This window comes from Canis aureus, chromosome 38 (assembly GCF_053574225.1).
Source record: "Canis aureus isolate CA01 chromosome 38, VMU_Caureus_v.1.0, whole genome shotgun sequence".
Lineage (NCBI taxonomy): Eukaryota > Metazoa > Chordata > Mammalia > Carnivora > Canidae > Canis > Canis aureus.
This window is the reverse complement of record NC_135648.1, coordinates 10,056,081-10,075,837: the sequence shown is the minus strand read 5'-3', so window position 1 is coordinate 10,075,837 and position 19,757 is coordinate 10,056,081. Positions and strand designations below refer to the sequence as shown.

General features: G+C 35.8%; 1 long non-coding RNA gene across 4 annotated transcripts in view; it reads right to left on the bottom strand.

The window, feature by feature from the left end:
• LOC144307046 (uncharacterized) overlaps positions 1 to 19,757 on the bottom strand; it is a 199,417-nt gene that overhangs the window by 6,582 nt on the left and 173,078 nt on the right. The window contains exons 5-6 of one of the 4 annotated variants that reach the window (XR_013374012.1): positions 5,822 to 6,058; positions 3,569 to 4,673 (exon numbers count right to left, since the gene is read on the bottom strand). The exons of the other annotated variants lie outside the window; for them this stretch is intronic. This is a non-coding gene — a long non-coding RNA (uncharacterized LOC144307046). Of the gene's footprint in view, positions 1 to 3,568; positions 4,674 to 5,821; positions 6,059 to 19,757 lie in introns of those variants that run through there. 4 annotated transcript variants of the gene reach the window in all.

The following is a 19,757-nucleotide window of genomic DNA, read 5'->3' as shown; positions in this document are numbered from 1 at the left end:
CCAGAAAGATGCATATATTGCAGACTAAATGTTTGCATTCACTTTCTGGGGCGCAGATCTCTAAAGCTCATCTTTGAGTATGTAGTGTCCATGGATCCAGGTTAGGAATTCCTGTAACAAACATTACATGATATGACATCCTCAAATAATAGGTTTCTGCAGTGTGGTCCAAAATCAACACCCATTATAAAAGCAAACTCTTACAAAAGTACCTAGAAACTGGAGACATATATAATGTGAATGGGAGATATGGCTCTGTGTGTGTGTGTGTGTGCGTGTGTATATGTGCATGTATCTTCACAAATTATCTATAATACATGCAAGGAAGTCTTTAGCTTCAGACTAATCTCTTTTTTAAAATGCCAAGTTTTATGAGAAGGATTAGAGTAGTTTAGTATTACTCCAACTTGATCAATATAAAGCTAAGCTCAGAGGGGTTATCTGATCTACTCGAGGTACACAGCTAACTTAGTTCTCAGCCTCTTCACTGGACATTGCTAAAAAATCAGTGTGTTGTGTAGGGGAACCAGAACAACTAAAGGTAGGTTATTGAACCAGGGCAAAGCTGAAAGCAAGGAAGTTGGAATTTGATGTTAAAAACCATTAATGATAAGTAGTAACACTGGTGCCTTAACAACGATTCCAGATGCCTGGACCTCATACTTTCACCTGCAGGTGATGGCTGTCAATATGGGCAACCCATACAGGATAGCAGTAGTGCTTTCTGAGAATGTGTAATGGCTGTTATGATACCTATATGTGGTAAGTAAGTCCATAAATGTCAACGTGCCCCTCAATGTAAACTGGGTTTTCAGGTCAAAAATCACCTGGTTTACTCCACGTGAGCATTCCAGTGTAATAAGTGTATTTAACCACCAGGGAAAAAATGAATATCAGCAGCGGTTTATTTATAGCTCACTTCTGGCCTTTCAAAGTCCCTATTTCCAGAACCCCTTACATTTTCTGCCCCATGAATTCTTAATGAGTTCCAGTTGAAAGTGCTATAGTCCCACGTTCAGGCTATTAAAAAAAGGAGAAAAGGGGGAAAAAAAGAAACCTGAAAAGTATGTTTCCCTCAACTACCAGGACTTATAGCTGATATAGCCTACTCTGTTTTCCCCCCTCTTGGCAAATGTTGGCAAATATGCTAGCAGTTGGACAGGCCTGCTATGTTTTTAAATCCTTTTAATCCTCTTTATAGTAACAGAAACATTTGAGGCTGATCTTTGAAGACTCTGTAGAGTGCAGAACACCTGCAGTTCGGTGCTTTGTGCTAACAAACACCCAGTGTGAGCCTAACACGGTTGGGCAGGCTCAGAGCTGGCCCCCGGAATCCTCCCAGAGTAATGAGGGTCTCTCTTCCCCTCTGACCTCGCCTTCCCCAGCTTAAACCTGCTCTGGTAAATGGCACCCTTGCCCTCTGACCCTCCCCAAATGGCTCAATGAATCACATAAGGGCTCATAAAAATGATTTGCCAATATGTCAGGAAGTAGAAAAAACGAAGTTGAGTCTAGTTTGGAAATTGTTCAACTCACTAACAAACCCTCCTTCCTCGTATTCAGTTGCTAGAAAAGTTGATTATCTAGGATTAAAGCCAATGTCGATGACAGTCTCACAACCTAGTAGGGTAAAAAAAGGACATTATTCTCTCTCCTTTCATTCTTTCCCTCAAACGATGAAACAAAACTAGTGTTGTTCACAACACTGATATCAGTTGAAATCTGTTCACACATTAGTAGAGGTTTATTTCTCTAAGGACCGGGATTATCCCGTTCTCTGCCATTTACTTATATATCCATACTCCTGTTTTTACTTACTCTTCTCATGATATCTGATGGGTAAAAAAAAAAAATCCTTATTCTACTTCAAATCAACTGTATACTGAAAAATTCATATGTATCTAAAGCGTACCCGTATGAGTTAATATTGATTAGCAAAAAGAGTCACTGTGTTTTTTAGATGGAAAAACATTATTGTGTGTGGTAAATATAGTCCACAAAAAGAAATAAGTGCAGGGTTTTTAGAGAAATATCCAGTGGATATGTGAGAAATTTCTTAACTTTAGTGTTGTCAGGTTATTCCACTCATCAGTTGTAAACAAAAGACACACATACTGAGATCAGTAGGGAAACTGAAGCATACACAGTGTCTCAGGTCATCAGGGGTGAAAAAAAAAGTATATTCCTCTTGGATTTTTCTCAGCCTAATTGTGATGTTTGAATTCAGTGAACTGCCTCTGGTCCAGTCAGGTCTCTGGGGCCCAATACAAACCTGGGCATAAACACTGAATGTCCATCTCACCTATAGTTCAAATTCAACACAAACGTTGCCTCTGCCTGAAATGTATCCATCATCCCCTCTTCCAACAACAAAAAAAGACCCTCTTCTGTTTGAATTACTTCCATGTCTCCCACAGACATTCTTAAACTACCATCTGGAACACCTGCTGCGACTCACTGAACTAGGTTTAGGTTATAGAGTATTTTTCAAAGTGAGCTGATGAAAAATTTTCAATATGCATTTTGACAAGCTTGAACAACTGGGTTTCCCCATGCATTCAGATCCCTTGCTTCCCTGCTAGTTGGTTAATTTCCCTAGACAGGAAAAAAAAGCGAAGAGAAATAGGAAACACAACAAACACATGCATATCCTTACCTAGTGTTTCTGCTACCGTAACATTGCTACTCTGCGGTGCTGCCCACATCTATGAGATGCAGCATGTGTTTTGTTTCTAAGAAACATGACCCTTTTGCAATTTGTCATTTTACCTAATGAGGGACAAGGTTTGCATTATTACTAAAAATCCCCAAAAAGGCATTTCCCAAATTCAGTTAAAATATTTCTTTTCAGACAGTGCCACAACCCAGTATTTTTATTCTACTTAACCAGGAAGATAAAATAACCAATTTTATTTTCCCTTCTCATGGTCACTTACAACCTGAGGCAATGGGTAGGATGGGCAATATGCTAAATTAAGAAGAATATCTTTTTAACACAAAACTAGAAATCTAAATTTAGACCACTCAATATAACCATTAACTTGTATAAGCTACAGTTCTTATTCTCAATATCTGCATCAACAAAAGTATTATGGGGTTGGATTACATTTTATCTGAAGGATTTTTTGCTTAAAATTCCATTACCCTATAAAATTAAAATTTGATTTAAAAAAGATGGAAATAATGAATCTCGATATAATAGAGATCACAGGTATATGACTTATCAATCCATGTATGTGTATTTTTACTTATGTGTATGCTTATACCTTCAAATTGTTTAAAAAAATGAGGTAGCTCACTTTGGGCCAACAAGATAAAAATAAAATTTAAAAAATTGAAGTGATGTAATCTAGAAATAGGAAGAGCAAGGGGGTACATACTCAGGTTCACTGAATAAAATAACAGAAAACAACGTTTGGGGACCAAATGCAAGGCTTCAGATTTAATAGCATTAGCATCAAGGATAATAACAGAAGTAACTGGGCCAGAGCTAGCATATGACAATAGAACAGTCTACCTAGATCAATCCAGAAATATCTCTTAGAAGGATTAAGGAAAAGTACTGTCTTTTACTGCTTGGAAAACTTTAAGCCCAAGGATATAAGCACTGTGGAAAAATAAAACACATATGATATGATGATACAAAGCATTTATTATAGTAATATAGAAGTAATTTTCATCAAAGTAGTCTATAAGCTGGTCAATCAGAAGAAGATATGGGAGATGCTTTTTAATACAGAGCATGTGCAAAGTAGAAATGGAGAATTGAAAATAGCTATATAAATATATACATATTATTAATAATATGTATATATTTATATATAACCACCTCATCTTATAAACTTCTGAAATCTCTTTGATTTTTGCCATGATGGACTTTTTGCCTATCATATGATAAAAACAACAACAAAAGCCAGAATTGATGTATTGGAGAATGACTTCAGTTTGTAATAAATGTATGGTACCAACAGTGAAAACACCTTTTAAAATCACATTCAGAACAAAAGAAAAAAGTAAGGAGGCTTAATACCAGGCACATACACATATAACATTAAGACATAAACAATAACAAGGTAACATTTCTTAATTATACTTTGCTGTATACTCTCTACTCAGGAGAACACTCTTCAAATTAAAAAGGCATCCATATAACTGTGGTTTAAAAAAATGGGTGAGAAAGAACTACCTCTTCCACATATGCTTCTGTATTAACTGACATAATAAACAGATCAACAGAAGAAATAAATTATTCTAAAAAACTAAAATATATGTGCTAAAAGAGCTATTGCACACAAATAGTGATTATCAGATTATCAGATTAGGGATGTTGATTTTATATATAATTTACTAACACGTGCACACCACCACCCTCCCCCCACCCACCCCCCCACACACACACTGTAAGCCAGCAAGAGCATGTTATCTGACAAAGCCCCATGGAGACTGCTTTGACTTAATCCTATAGAGAGGCTCTGATAACAAAAGAAGTCACACCTCAGAGATGGTTGCATTAGGTACCAGAGAGCTGGGGTATTTATCCTCCAGTGTATCCAGTGGTTGTTGGTTGAGGGCTGCCTCCAGGAAAACTGTTGCATCCTGGAAAGGTTCTCTCTCCATGAGCATAGGCAACACGGGCTCTGGGAGCCTGAGGCAGCGCACGAGCCAAAAGACAACTGTTGGTTGAGAGGGGGAAAGTACACCTGTGGTCAACATGCAAAGATTTGGAGGGATGTGGGCTGAGTCCTGACAAAAGTCACTCCACACCCTCAAAGGAGATCTTCCCTCCTGATGTCTGGGCCCTGTTTGTTTTATCATCCTCACCAACCATTAGAAGACTATAAAGAAAGCAGACATTAAATCTGTGGATGATTCAGAAAGGTGGGGAGGAATAGCAAATAATTTAGATCGAGACTGGAGAAAAGCTTGAATGATAGGTTCAAGCTAATAGAATGAAATTCGAAGGAGATAAATATAAAGCCTTCCCACTTTGCCTCAAAAAAAAAAAAAATCACCTGGATAAAGTGCACCACAAGGGAAGGGTGGATTACAGCAATGTATGTACAAAAGATGGCAGCCTTATAGTTGACCACAAGCTCAGCATATAGTCATGTGGACAACAGATTCACACAGAAGACAGAGGAAGAGCTCAGCCTGCTTAACCAAATACAGGATGAATTAGCAGAAATTCAGTTGAAAGGGGGATTATATTTATACCATGTTGCTCTAGAGGGAAAACTAAGACTGAAGGGTACAAAGTCAGAAGGCAGATTCTGGCTCAGGGTGAAGAACTTTTGAATCTCTAGAGCCAGACAAACATGTCTTCTTAGGGTGTGAGGGTTTGGAGCTGTCTGAGCTGAGGCTGAATGAAATTCTGCAGAGATATCAGGGAGGAGATTTTTATATGGGGTGAAAGAAAGATGAAGTCTGGACTGAGAACTTCATGTCCTCTTCCAACTCGATTATTCCATGATTCTGTGAATTTAGTTGGTGATGTTCAATGAAATCAGTAACAGACACGGGGCACCTGGAAGTAGAATGAGAAATGCCACGGGGCCTGGAGAGCCCCTTAATGGATATAGAAGTCCTTGAATTATGGAAATTGGCGATATTTATTAAGCCCCATTCAAAATTCCTGCTCAATTGTGAGTGCTTGGAAGGTAATGGGAAAGATTTGCTACTCTGGACACACCCATCTCTTATGACCAAGCAAAGGAAGCCAAAGAGAGGAAAAGACTTGGAAAACCTCCTTACTGAGAAAAAGAGGAGTAAGAGGAAAGAAATCATAATGACAAGAAAGGAGAGATGCTATGCATCTTCTCACCTTTGTTCACCCCTATTTCCTACTTAGTGTTGTTTTGGATGCTTTTAATTTCTTCTCTTCTGGGTCCAATCAACGGCTGACCACATCTGTTCAATTGGAAGTATACGTCATCTTGGTTTTGGAATATAGGCAAGTATGCACTTAGTTTTTCTCCAAGCCAAAATGTTGCTCAATGTTTAAGGCTTCTGCCGGTGGAGAGCCAGGAAACATGGGACAATGGTATTGGGACAGGGATCTCTGCAATAGGGAAGATCAGATTGTTGTCATTCCACATGCCTTTGGGCCATTTCTGTGACCTTTTCAAGAGGGGATCATCCCACCCATAAAGCAGAACCTCACACAAATTATAATGATATCTTTATCTATGAAACATCCTTCCTTTAAGATCTTGAAGTACTCCATCTAATTAACAAATTAATCTATACAAATTCCCAGGAAGACTACAACAACAATCAGTATGTTCACTTTACATATGAAGAAATATGGAAGTTGATACATAAAGTGCAAATGGGAAAATCTAGAGTCTCCTGAACCCATTCCAAAAGCCATGTAATAGACTATGAACACAGTTTCCTGAACAGAGAGGTTAGTGGAACTGATGAACCCAAAACAAATATGTTTCAAGCCTTGGGTAAAAATTTAAAGTCAACTAGAGAAGTTTTGGAATTATAGGAGAATTACCTAATGCTCATTTCATTTGGCAGAGGAAACTTTAAAACTTACTGCAATATAAGCTTCCAATGCCCTGGCCTCTTAGATAAAGGACATTTAAAACTGGACTGATTATTATCTTCTCTGGGTGTAAACTTCATATCCTAGTATTTTGGTCCACAGCATTTACAAATATTCTTGTTTGAGGCACTATGGCTGTTTTTATGTTTAAACACACACACAGAGGAATTAGTTGTTGGAAGTAAAAAGTCAATTGGTATAGCTACTGTATGGCCTTACATTAAATCACTTCTCATTTCACTTCAGATTCAATGGCAAAATAGACAAGTAAATGATTTACATGGAATACATTTAGAACATTCCTGCAACAGAAGAGAGGACATATATGGTGAGAATGAGATCAAAGTATACACGTTCAAATGTTTGCCACTTATCTCTATGGCTCTTGGTGTATATGGTGCTTTGGGGCAAAGGAGAAAGAATGACAGACCAAATAACTTTTCAAGTTGGATGAGCATAATACAAAGGTATCAGGCCAGTGGATTTACTATCTGCAAGGCTAAGAAAAACAGTATCAGATTATGTTTAAGAAACATAAAAACTATTTTATTAGGTAAGGTTGGGCAAAAATGCTTGGAATCCAATGTTCACTTGCTCTTATGCTCTCTTTCATGTGGAAACAGACTGAGGAAACCCTAGATGAAAAAATACAAACCCAGAAATGACCTTTCTGGTTATGAACTGGGACAAAATCTGGAACCGAACTATGAAAATAAAATACAATTCATAAAAAGGAAAACTAGTGAACAATAGAAACTCCTGAGAGTTCATGATAGAAGTATTAGATTCTGGAAGTCATTTGCACTTAAAGTGCTAGAAACTCATTTCATGACTACCAGAAACTCTTGCTATTTAATTGTTGCAAACAAAGAATACAAACCAAAGAACTTCTGAGTTTACTGAGAAATCTTAGATACATAAAGTTGGACTATAAGAACAGTAGTTACTTCCCATGCAAAATTCAGATGAAAAACATGTAAACATGCACAGTCAGTTGCTAAGTAATGGGCATTTGTTGAGTGTTGACTATGCTTTGACTATTGTGTGCAACTACAGTTGTTAAACTTTGGAGCTAATTAGAAATTACCTGGAGCCTTTGCCAAAAGTTCAGATCCTTATGCCTAGAAATTCTAGCGGTAGGTCTGAGGTAAGGCCAATATATCTACATGTTAGTCAAGACCCTAGACTATTCTGAAGCAGACGCTCTTTTGACCAAATTCTAAGACTCAGTGGGTAGATCAAGAGCCACAGTCTGAGTAATGATATAGGTCTGCTTCTTCCAATTCATATTGGACTCAAGCTTGGTTTCCTCATCTTTTAAGTAAATGACATAAGGACTCTGACCTTCTAGAACTCTCATGAGGTCATGTATACATAAGGACCAGACACATGACTGGTGCTTAGTAAATGCTTATAACCCTCCTCTCTAATTAGCTCTGTTGCTCTACAGAGAACTAAATGAGGCAGCATGTTCATTTCCTGTCCTTAAGCTCCCCTGATACATTTAGTGGAACACATTAATTGCCCCAAAGATATGAGGATCTTCCCCCACCAATTATTTCAATTAGCTTGCAATAATCTCATCAAAAGATAATGTATTTATATTCAAAGTGAAATATGTTTAAGACATTGTCAATAAATCGCATCTCCAAAACCTCCAGATATTGATTATATTTGTCAATGAACCTACCCTTTCTGTCCTTTTGCTAATATGAAGTAGACAAAGAACTAAGTAGGGAGTTGCTCCAATGTGTATATTTTACCCACACCACCAAAATATGGAAATTAACGCGGACTACACTTTAAGAAAATGCTACGATTTTTAAAAAATCAACTTTTTTGAAGTATAATTTTTTTAGAATAAGACTGTTTTAAGTATACAGTTCCATGAATTTTGAAAAATGTGTATAAATAATCAACAACCTAGCTAAGATATAGAACATTCCCAATATTCTATAAATTTTCCCTGTGCCTCCCGTAAATTAATCCACGTGTCAGAAGGATGTGCTAATCTGATCTATAGCATCACAGATTAGTTTTACAGCTTAGATTTGGTTTCTTTTGCCCAACATAGTATTGGTGAAATTAATCCTTACTGCTGCAGGTATCAGCAACTGATGCACTTCTATTGCTGGACAGTTTTCTGTTGTAGAACTCTACCAATATTTGTTTATTCATTAACCTGTTGATGGGCATTTGAATTACTTTTAATTTGAAACATCTATGAATAACACCTCTATGAACATTCATGAACATTTTGTATATATATATATATACACACTCATTTCTCAGACTAAAGTTTTGGGTCATATGGATATATATGCATTCACTTCCCCTTGGAAATGAAATTACTAGCCATATGATACTTACAGGATTAACATTTTAAGAAATTATTTTCCAAAAGCTTTACTATTTGTAACTCCCTTCAGCGGTATATGAGAGTTCCAGTTGCTCCACAGAATGTCCACTTACCAGTCTTTTTGAAATAAATGTGAAATAATATGCCAGCATTTTGTTTTTTGTTTTGTTTTGTTTTAAAGAGGGAGAGAGGTGGGTGGAGGGCAGAGGGAGAGGGAGAGGATCTTAAGCAGGCTCCACACCCAGCATGGAGCCTGATGTGGGGCTCAATCTCACAACACCTGAGATCATGACCTGAGCTGAAATCAAGAGTCAGACATTTAACTGACTGAACCACCCAGGCACCCCCAGTGTGTTTTTAACTTGTGTTTCCCTAATGGCTATGGATTCAACAATGTTGAGTCACTGTTGAATGCTGAACATCTTTTCATGCACTCATTAGCTGCCCCCACAACCCTGTGAAGTGTCCATTCAAACATTATTTTAAGTGGAGATGGCTGTGTTCTTATGCCTGAGTCTTTATTATACCCTGAGTAGAAGTCTTTTGTCAGATATATTGCAAATATTTTCTCACAGTCTATGGTTTGCCTTCTCATTTTCCTAACAGTGTCTTTTGAAGAGTAAAAGTTTTAATTATGATAATGTTCCATTTTTTTATATACTTGTGCTCCCCTTTTTCTTTTTATACTGTTTAAGAAACCTTTGCAGGCAGCCCAGGTGGCTCAGCAATTGAGCGCCGCCTTCAGCCCAGGGCATGATCCTGGAGACCCAGGATCGAGTCCCATGTTGGGCTCCCTGCATGGATGGAGCCTGCTTCTCCCTCTGCCTGTGTCTCTACCTCTCTCTCTCTGTGTGTCTCTCATGAATAAATAAATTTAAAAAAAAAACCTTTGCATACCCCAATGGAATGAAAATTTTATTCAATAGTTTTAACTAAAGTTTTAGCATTTATATTTAGGTCTGTGACACTCTTGTAGGTTCTCTAGAGAAACAGAAGCAATAAGTTATTTATGGATATAGATAAATAATACATATCTCTATAATATATCTCTAATATATATCTAGTAATATCTCTAATAATATCTGTGATAATATCTCTGTCTTTATCCATGGATATAGATAAATAAGTATATGTCTCTATAATATATTTTTAATATATATCTAATAATATCTATGATAATATCTCTATCATTATCTCTATGAAGAGATTTATTATAAGGAATTAAATCACATGATTATGGAAGTTGGGAAGTCCCCAAATCTGCAGTTGACAAATTAGAGACCCAGAAACACCAATAATGTAGTTCTATTGCAAGCCTGAAAGCCTGGGAAGCAGGAGAGCTGAAGATCTAGTTCCTGTTCGAATCTGCATCCAAAGGCAGAAGACCCATGTTCCAACTTGAATACTACCAGGCAGAGAGAGTGAATTCTCCTTTACTCAGTCAGGCCTTTGTTCTATTCTCCTTTATTCATGGATTAGATGAGGCCCACCCACACTGGAAAGGACAATCTGCTTTACTCAAATTACCTATTCAAATATTAATCTCATCCAATTACACCCTCACAGGTACATCGAGAATAATGTTTAACCAAATATCTGGGTACTCCACGACTTAGTCAAGTTGACATAAAATTTATCATCACACCGTTTCAAATTAATGTTTTCTTATAGTGTTAACTAGGAATACATGTTCATTTCTTCTAAGTAGATGTCCAGCAACATTTGTTGAATTACTTTGATGTCCTAATCAATAAAGATGGACTATAAACCCATGGGTCAATTTTTAGGCTATTCATTCTGTCCGATTGATCTTTTTGTCTGTTTTTAAGTATAACATTGCTTTGATTGTCACAGTGTTATAGTAAGTATGGAAATCAAGTTTGTTTCTCTTTTTCAAAATTGTTTTGGCTATCCTAGCAGTTCTTGCATTTCTCCATAAATTTTTAAATTAGCTTGTCAACTTCTATGCAAAAAATGTGGAGGTCTTGCCCTTCTTTTATTAAATATATTCCTAAGTAATTTATGTTTTTATGATAACTTTATAAATAATATTTTAAATATTATTTACAATATTTGTAATTTGTGTATAGTGATACTAATAAACAATGATATAATTGATTTTTGCATACTGATCTTGTATATTGCAACTTTTCTAAATTCTAAATATTTCTTCCTATTCTTAGTTTTCTTTGAGTTTTATTATGACTATGTATTGGATTTTGTCAGATCCTTTTGCATATATTTTTTTAAAGATTTCATTTTTATTTATTCATGAAGGATGGGGAGAGAGAGAGAGAGAGGCAGAGATATAGGCAAAGGGAGAAGCAGGCTCCGTGTAGGGAGCCTGATGTGGGACTTGATCCTGGCACTCCGGGATCATGACCTGAGCCAAAGGCAAATGCTCAACTGCTGAGCCACCCAGGCGTCCCCCCTTTTGCATATTTATTGAGAAAATTACATGACATTTCTCCTTTATTCTTTATGATATATTACATTTGAATGTTGGAAGAACCTACAAATCCTGGAAAAAGGACATTTGATCATGATATGTCATCTTTTTAAATGTATTAATGAATTTTATCTGCTAATATTTAGCTAATTGTTTTGTATGTATGTTCATAGAGGATATTATTCTAGAGTATTCTTTTCTTTAACTTCTTTGTCACATTTTGCAATCGGAGTTGTGCTGGTCTTAAAAATGCATTGGAAAATGATACCTCCTCAGCTTCCATATTTTTAAAGAGTTTGGTAAGTGCTGTTATTTTCTCTTCAAATTTTTCATGAAAGTCACCAGTGAAACCATTTGGGCTTGGAGTTTTCTTGGTGGGAAGTTTCCTTGATTACAAATACAATGTATTCAGTAGAAATCAGGCCATTCAGATTTTTTTATAGCATTTTTAACCAGGTTTGGCATTGGTGTTTTTCAATGAATTCACCTACTTTATTAAAGTCTATTAACTGTCGGCAAAAGGTTCATACTATTCCCCTATTATATTTTTAATAACTGTAGGATCTGAAATAATATTGCATTTTCATTTTCAATAGTGGTAATTGGTGTCTTTTTTTTTTTTTTTTTTTAGAGAGAGAGAGAGACAGTGTGCATGCATGTGTGTGTGCATGCATGCATGCAAGCTGGGGTAGGGGAGGAGAGGCAGAGGGAGACAGAGAGAATCTTAAGCAGGCTTTATGCTTAGCATGGAGCCAGATATGGGGCTAGATCTCATGACCCTGAGCTGAAATCAAGAGTTGGACACCAACTGACTGAGCTACTCAGGTATCCCATGCATCTTCTCTTTTTCTTGATCAGTCTTCATAGGATTTATTAATTTCATTCATCCTCAAAAGAGTAATGTTTCCTTCCTTCATTTTCTCTATTGCCTTTGTTTCCTATTTTACTGATATTTTAGTTTTTTATTATTTCCATTATGCCACTTAGTTTGGGCATGATTCATATATTATAGTTATTCAAATATATAATTATAAAATTATACAAAAAATAATTTTTTCTAGATTTTTCTAATTTCTTAAGCTAGAAAATTAGGTGATTGATATTGTCAATGTTTCCTTTTTTCTTCCATTTTTAATAAAGCAAATTTTTCTATAAATTTCATCTAAAGTACTTCTTTGATTGCATACCACAAATTTGTATATGTTGCATTTTCATTACCATTTGATTTGATTTTTTTTCCAGATTCCCCTTTTGAGTTCTCCTTTAACCTGCTATTTATAAATGTGTTTTTGAATTTCCAAATATCTGAAAAAAAATTAAATAGCTCATTAGTATTGATTTATAATTATATTCCATCATGGTCAGAGAATACTGTCAATAAAACCTTTTTTTTCTGTCAATAAAACTTTAATGGAATTTCAATGATACATCTTCATGAATGTACCATGTGCACTTATGAAGAATGTGTATTTTGTTATCGTTGAATGTAATATCTTATAAATGTTTATTAGGTTAAGTTGGTTAAGAATGTTCAGTTGTTTTTTGTTTTTTGTTTTTTTTTAAGTATTTGAGTAAGCATTATTGGCATTGTTTCCCATTTAATTTGATAAAATTCACAGGTGAAGATACACACACCTGGAATTTTCCTGATGAAAACTTTTTTTCCCCTTATTACAAAGACAATTTGTTTAATAGAACTGAGGCTATTTTAAATTTTTTCTTTAGTTTTTCTATCAATTGCTTAAGAGAGGTGTTAAAATCTCCAGCTGAGATTATGAATTCACCTATTTCTATTTATTCTGTCAATTTTGCTTCATGTATTTCCATATGACTGTTATGAGGTACAGACATATTTAGGATTGTTACAGTATTCATTTTGAATGACTAAACCTTTTATCATTCTGAAATTCTCCTCATCTTTGCCTATATTTCTTGTTTTGAAATCCACTGTTTCTGATATAAATACACTATATCCCAGCTTTCTTGTGCTTACTGTTGGCATGCCTTTTTCCATTCTTTTACTTTCAAATTATCTGTGTCTATATTTATACTTTGGGTTAGTTGAATATTTTTAATATTTACTTTTACTCCTTCTATTGACATTTTTATAGTTTTATCTCTTTAATTTTTTAGTGATTGCTCTAGAGAGATTAAAATATATACTCTTAAATATCACAGTATATTTAAAATAAATATTGCACTTATTTCATCTTCATACTTTAAAACTTTTAAAAATATAAAAAGCTTACAATAGTGATATTCTGTTTCCCTCCTCTTACTTTTTGCTAATATTGTCATCTTGTTTAGGCTCTAATACATTAACAAGCTATATTATTATTATCATTATTATCATCATCAAACAGAAGGTTGTATTTAAAAGAAATTAAAGAAATAAATAAAAATTAAAAACAAAACATCTTTTCTTTTCCATTTCTTCTGTACTTCCTTGATTATTTTTTGTAGTTTAGTTTTCAAGGTGATGAACTATCTCCACTTTTATTCTTATTTTGAAGATTATTATCACTAGGCATAAAATTCTTGGTTGCCTTTTTCTTTCATTACTTTAAAAATATTATTCCATTATAGCCTATCATGCATTGTTTCTGATGATAGGTTACCTATCATTGCTATAGTTTTTCCACTGACCTTAAGGTATATTTTTTTCCGTGGCTTCTTTTAGGATTTATTTCTTTGATTTTCAGCATTTTGCTGTTATGTATGCAGCATAGGTCTTGGCCAAGGATCTGAAGTGAATCTGCATGTAGGCTTCTTTACCTCCCTCAATTCCACTCACCCTTCTCCATGTACATCTGCCCTGGGAATGTCAGCCCGTAAGTCATCAGGAATTTTTATCTCTGCTTCCTCTACTCAGGATGACTGCAAATCTTTGGGCTTCCTTCACCTGTGTGCTCTTGAGCAGTTAGCAAGAGCCTGGTGGGGCTTGCCATATGTGTTTACTTTTTCCAAGGATCACAGTCCCCAGGCTGCCTGCTGTTCAGTGCCTAAAAACAGTTTCCTCAGATATTTTGCCCAATTTTATGGTTGTTTATGATGGGAAGGCATGTAGAGTTTCTGTTAACTACTGTGGTCAGAAATGGAAGACCAACTGCCAAAGACTGATTCAGTTTCCTCTATCACATCAGATATTAGGGAAATATATAGAGGGACATATGTGTGTGCATGTATATAGATGTATACCTGTATGTATCTGTATTATTATGTAATTTTACTACTTCTATGCTGATAGTGCTTATGAGCAGTGACATATTATTAACAACAAGCATCCAGTACTCAAATTTTTGCTTTAAATACCAATGGAAAAGCTTCTAAAAGTAATAAGAAACGTGGGATATAAATTTAACAGTTTGACAGCTATATAAAAACAATAGTCAATTACAAAATATAATTGAGTAGAACTTCCCATTTATAATAATAACAAAAAAAATTCCTAGGAATACAAGGCATCTGGGTGGCTCAGTGGTTGAGCATCTGCCTTTGGCTCAGGTCATGATCCCTGGGTCCTGGGATCCAGTCCCACATCAGGCTCCCTGAAGGAAGCCTGCTTCTCCCTCTGCCTATGTCTCTGCCTCTCTGTGTGTCTCTCATGAATAAATAAATAAAATCTTTTAAAAATACCCAGGAATAGTTATAACAGGGAATGTTAAAAACCATATAATAAAAACTTTAAAACTGTATGGAAAGACACAAAAATAGACCTGAATTAATGAAAAGCCATACTAGGGTCTTACTTAATAAAATTTAACATCGAAAATGTGCAATTTTCCTTGAGTTGATTTTTAAATATTGTGACACCACAATCAAAATATTAACCTGTTTTTTTTTTTTTGTAGTTAGTCAAATATTTCTAAGTCAAGAAGGAGGAAATAATTAAAGAATAGTCAAAGAATGGCATTCTAGTGCATTTCTCCCCAAGAACAGCATGAATCATTGTCCTCACAAATGCCATATTCAATAACATTCTTCACCTTACCTTAAAATGTTTACTTTCTAAAGCTCATGGTAGGATGCTAAGAAAAAAGATATTTTAAAAGTGGCTGAGTAAAAGAAGGGGAAACAATATGTGTCATTTTAATGATTTGATATGTGTCTGTGAACCACCCCAGTGGTATGCTTTGAAGTGGAGGTAGAAATAAATCTAATTTAATTAACGTAGCAATATAAATAAGCCAGAAACTAAAAGTAAAGAGGAGAACCATTCATTTCATCTGATCAATTATGAGTAGCCTACAAAGACAGTTTAAGGATTGGATATCTATATCTGGCACTTTGAGTCACCAAAGGGAGCATGGTGGGTGTCCTAGGACTGTGTTGGAAGTAGAAGTTTCCATATGGGCCCCCAAAAAGGAAATGAGAAAGTGTCAAGTTACATGTATTCTGAAGTCAGCCATGTTCCATATTTTACTACTCTCTTCCATCAGCATTGTCTCATTGTATTATTTATCAAACTTCTTTTGGCACAGATGAAGTGTAAGGTGATGAAAAAAATAGAAATTTTGAGTGAGAGAATTACCAAGTAATATTATTAACAATTCAATTCACTTTAAGAGCGAAGAATGTACTAACTCATGAGTCCAAAACTGCTAAAAATTGTGTTGGAAGTTATTTATGATTTGGAAAACATTTTTTTTCTAAATCAAAAATATGATTTCCCTTTACTCATATTTCTTTTTATTTGGACACATAGAAATCTTCATCAAAAAAAGCAGAAACCCTGAAGATTTATTTAAGCAGAAAACTCTGAAGAGTTTCAGCACATTAGTATGATTTTAACCAAATGATTCCATTTGTATCCAATGCCAGCTTTATTTATGAGAGATGAGCCACGGATACCAAAGAGCAGTCTGTTTTGTCCTCTCCACATTCTGTTCACCTCTCTGGTGAAGGGATTCTGAACCACTAATTCAGCACTGGATTAGTGCTGGCCAGAGTTCAGGGGTTGGCCAGGAAGGATGGGAACCCTCCTTAGATCAGGAGATCCCAGTAACGAGCAAATGAAAACAAAGGAAAATGAGAAAAGGGTGGAGGTTGGCTGTGAGTTGCTGACTTTCTGAGTTTCTATTTTAGATCACTTGAATGGAATCATTAGGGCGGATGCCATTTCTACACTATTATGAAGGTCACCAGAAATGGGATTTGGCATCTTACTTCTCTTTCCACCTCGGCAAGTCCTACACTAAAGCTTAACCAGAAAAAGTGCTTTAGACCCCATTGTGAAAACATTATCTAAAGGTGTAGCCTTACACTGCACTCTGCCAGCAAACACAGAAAAATGAGCATAATAAAACCTTAGATAGTTCAAGATCATTCAGGGCTCCACTGCAGAAAATATTTATCATATTAAAGCCATTTTTATAGAATGTTAAATCTCTTTTCTCTTGCCTTTACTGAAACTACCTTCTTCGTTCTTACTGTTTATCTTCTTCGATGTTTTCTCTATGTTCTTGCTGTTTCCAGACCCTTGTAACATGTATCCCTGAAAGGACATTGTGTGTGTGTGTGTGTGTTTTTTTTTTTTAACTTTCTTTCTTTATCTGCCCTTGTCTCATTATCTCCCTGAATCTCGGCTTTCACTTCTACATAGTTTCCAAATTCACATTCTGACCCTGATTCCTCTTCTGAGATTCAGCCAATATTTTAATCTATGTACCCTTGCCTAGCTAGATGAACCTTGTCCAAATACCTTAGGTAAAAAAATTCAGGCACTGTTCTTTTTTATAAAAAGTGTAGGTCTGTGGCTACAGGTGCTTTAAAGTGGCTTTTATAATCATAATCCAAGTGCCTGCAACCTGAATGCCCCCAAAACTCCAGACATCTAAAATTCTTCGATAATCAAAGGGGTAAAAGGCTGAAAGTCTCACACCATATAATGTCCCTCCTGATATCTCCAAGGATTCTTGAAGAAAGGGAACAGGTGGGATGGAATGGGAGGTTATATTTCCACTAGTTACCTCTCCTAGTCATCTTGTGTCCAATTTCCTGCTTTGGTTAAATTCTGAGTCTTAAGGGCTGCTTTCTTCTTTATGTTGCACATATGCCAATGACTCCCAGATTTGATCTCTCCCTTGAGGTCTGGAATAAATTTCCTAAATGCCTTTTCAACGCTCAACTTGGATATCTGATAAGCATCTCACACTTAAAGTACACAAAACTGGACTTTCCCCCACCCCACACCTGTTTCTGTCATTTTCTCCATCTCAGAAAATGGTACTACCATTTGTCTAATGCCTTGAGCTCAAAATCCAGGAGTCATCTTTGATTTTTCTCTTTCCCACACACCCAGCAATCTATGCACTCTATTTTCAAAATATATATTGAATCCAACAATTTCTCCTCCCCTGCTCTGATACTGTACTCATCTCTCATCTGTACAACCGAATTGCCTCTTAGTGTCTGTTGTTTTCCTGTTGCCATGCTTGCCACCTTACATTCTAATCTCTTCACAAAATCACCATGATTGTCCAAAACATAAGACAAATTATGTCAGTTCCAATTTTTAACCCATCAAGGGGCTCCTCCTTCAAACCCTTTCGCATAGTTGACAGGTCCTTTGTGGTCTTTCTGACACCTATTTCTCTGTCTTCCTCTCCTAACATGTTCTCCCTTGTTTTTTACTTAAACTCCAACCATCAAATCCTTCTTATTATTCCCTTAACATAACAATCTCGTTTCATTTTGGGGCATTTGTACTTGATGATTGTTTCTGCATGGCATGCTCTTTTACCAGTTTTTTACCGTCTATAATTTAATTTAGAATCCTCCCACATAACATGATTATCTGTGCTTAATTTTAATCTCTACTATGAAAGTCATTAGCAACTGAATTGCCCTAAATTCATTACTCATGTTCTATTTCCTTAGCCCTTAATTTCTGTCTTTATAGCATTTATGCTAACTTTAAATTATATTATATACTTGTTTACTTTTTGTCTCCCCCTGCTCCTCCATAAAGTATGAAGTCCATGAGGGTGGAATCCCTAGTGCCTGGCACACAGTAGGCACTTGAAATATGTTTGTAGAATAAATAAACATGTGGCATTTGTCCAGCAACTTTTTAGAACTTTACTTTTCACACTTGTCAAATACAAAGAATAACAAGATTAAGGTAAATATACTCCTGAACACTTAAATACTCTCTTTTTATTTGTCTGGAGAGCAATTAAGTTGTCTTTTCATGACCAAACTGCAACAAAGATCCCAAAGCACCATACACATGACAGAGGGCATGAAGCCTGGTTACCACACACCTACGCCCTCCACACAGAGACACACACACAAAGTTCTAATTGTCTCTGTTTTCAAAAAAAAAAATTTGATGGCTTATCCAAAACTACTAATTTTGGGGGCATATTTATCAACTATGTAATATCTGTACTTGATTTAATCTCACTTCTCTAGTTATTTTCACCTTTTTTTCCCCAGTCTGGACCAGTTAACTGCCTATGGAAATCCCCTGATAATTAATTTTGTTTGCACAAAATGGAGGTCTCTGCCTTGAAGGTATCCATGGAATGCTTTCCTCTACCTCCTAGAGATAGGCACCATGTTTCCTGAAAGTCCAGGTTAATTATTGTATCTATTAGGCCAGGCACACTCATCTTCTTGGAGTAGACTACTTCCTTTCACTGGACACCTTCTCCTTCGCAATTCATGATTTAGGGAATCATCCTTCATGGCTCTGGTTATTTATTATCTCCCATGAGTGAGTAGCATATCCCACGGTAACTTATACAATTAGGAATTAGAAAGTAACTTTCATCAAAACAAAGGTCATGACCTTCAGTTTCAGACAGTTATTAGTCACAAAACTAGTCTGATAATTTGTGGGGATTAGGGTGGTGATCCACCCTGGCTCACCAGGGGCAGACTGTTACCAACCAACCAATCCTCTGCATATGATAAAAATGCTCACAAATACAATAATAATGGTACAATACTTATATAGAGATGCCCATACTTATATCTTTTATTCCAAATCAAAGTGGGTGGTATAGCAGGCAAGAGAAGATATGTGGAACATATAAAACCTATAAGAACACATAAATATGTAGTAGGCAAATACCTAGTAGGTAGCAGATGCCATATAAGGAGGAACATAGGGCTTTATGTCCCAGAATATCTCACCTGGTTGTGAGATCATTTCATTACTTTAAATACTCTCAGTGCCTCTAAAGTGTTTGTGTTATTTTTCAATTATTAATACCATCTTCTCGCCCTTAAGTCAGGGCCTTTGTGGATATTAGCCCATTAATCATCACAAGCGTCCTGGGGTAGTTAGGAGAAACTTCATTTTGCAGCTGAGAAAACAGGCTGAAATCAATTAAAGAACTTGCTCAAAGTTATCCAGGTAGTTAAGAGACAGGTATTTTGCAAACCCA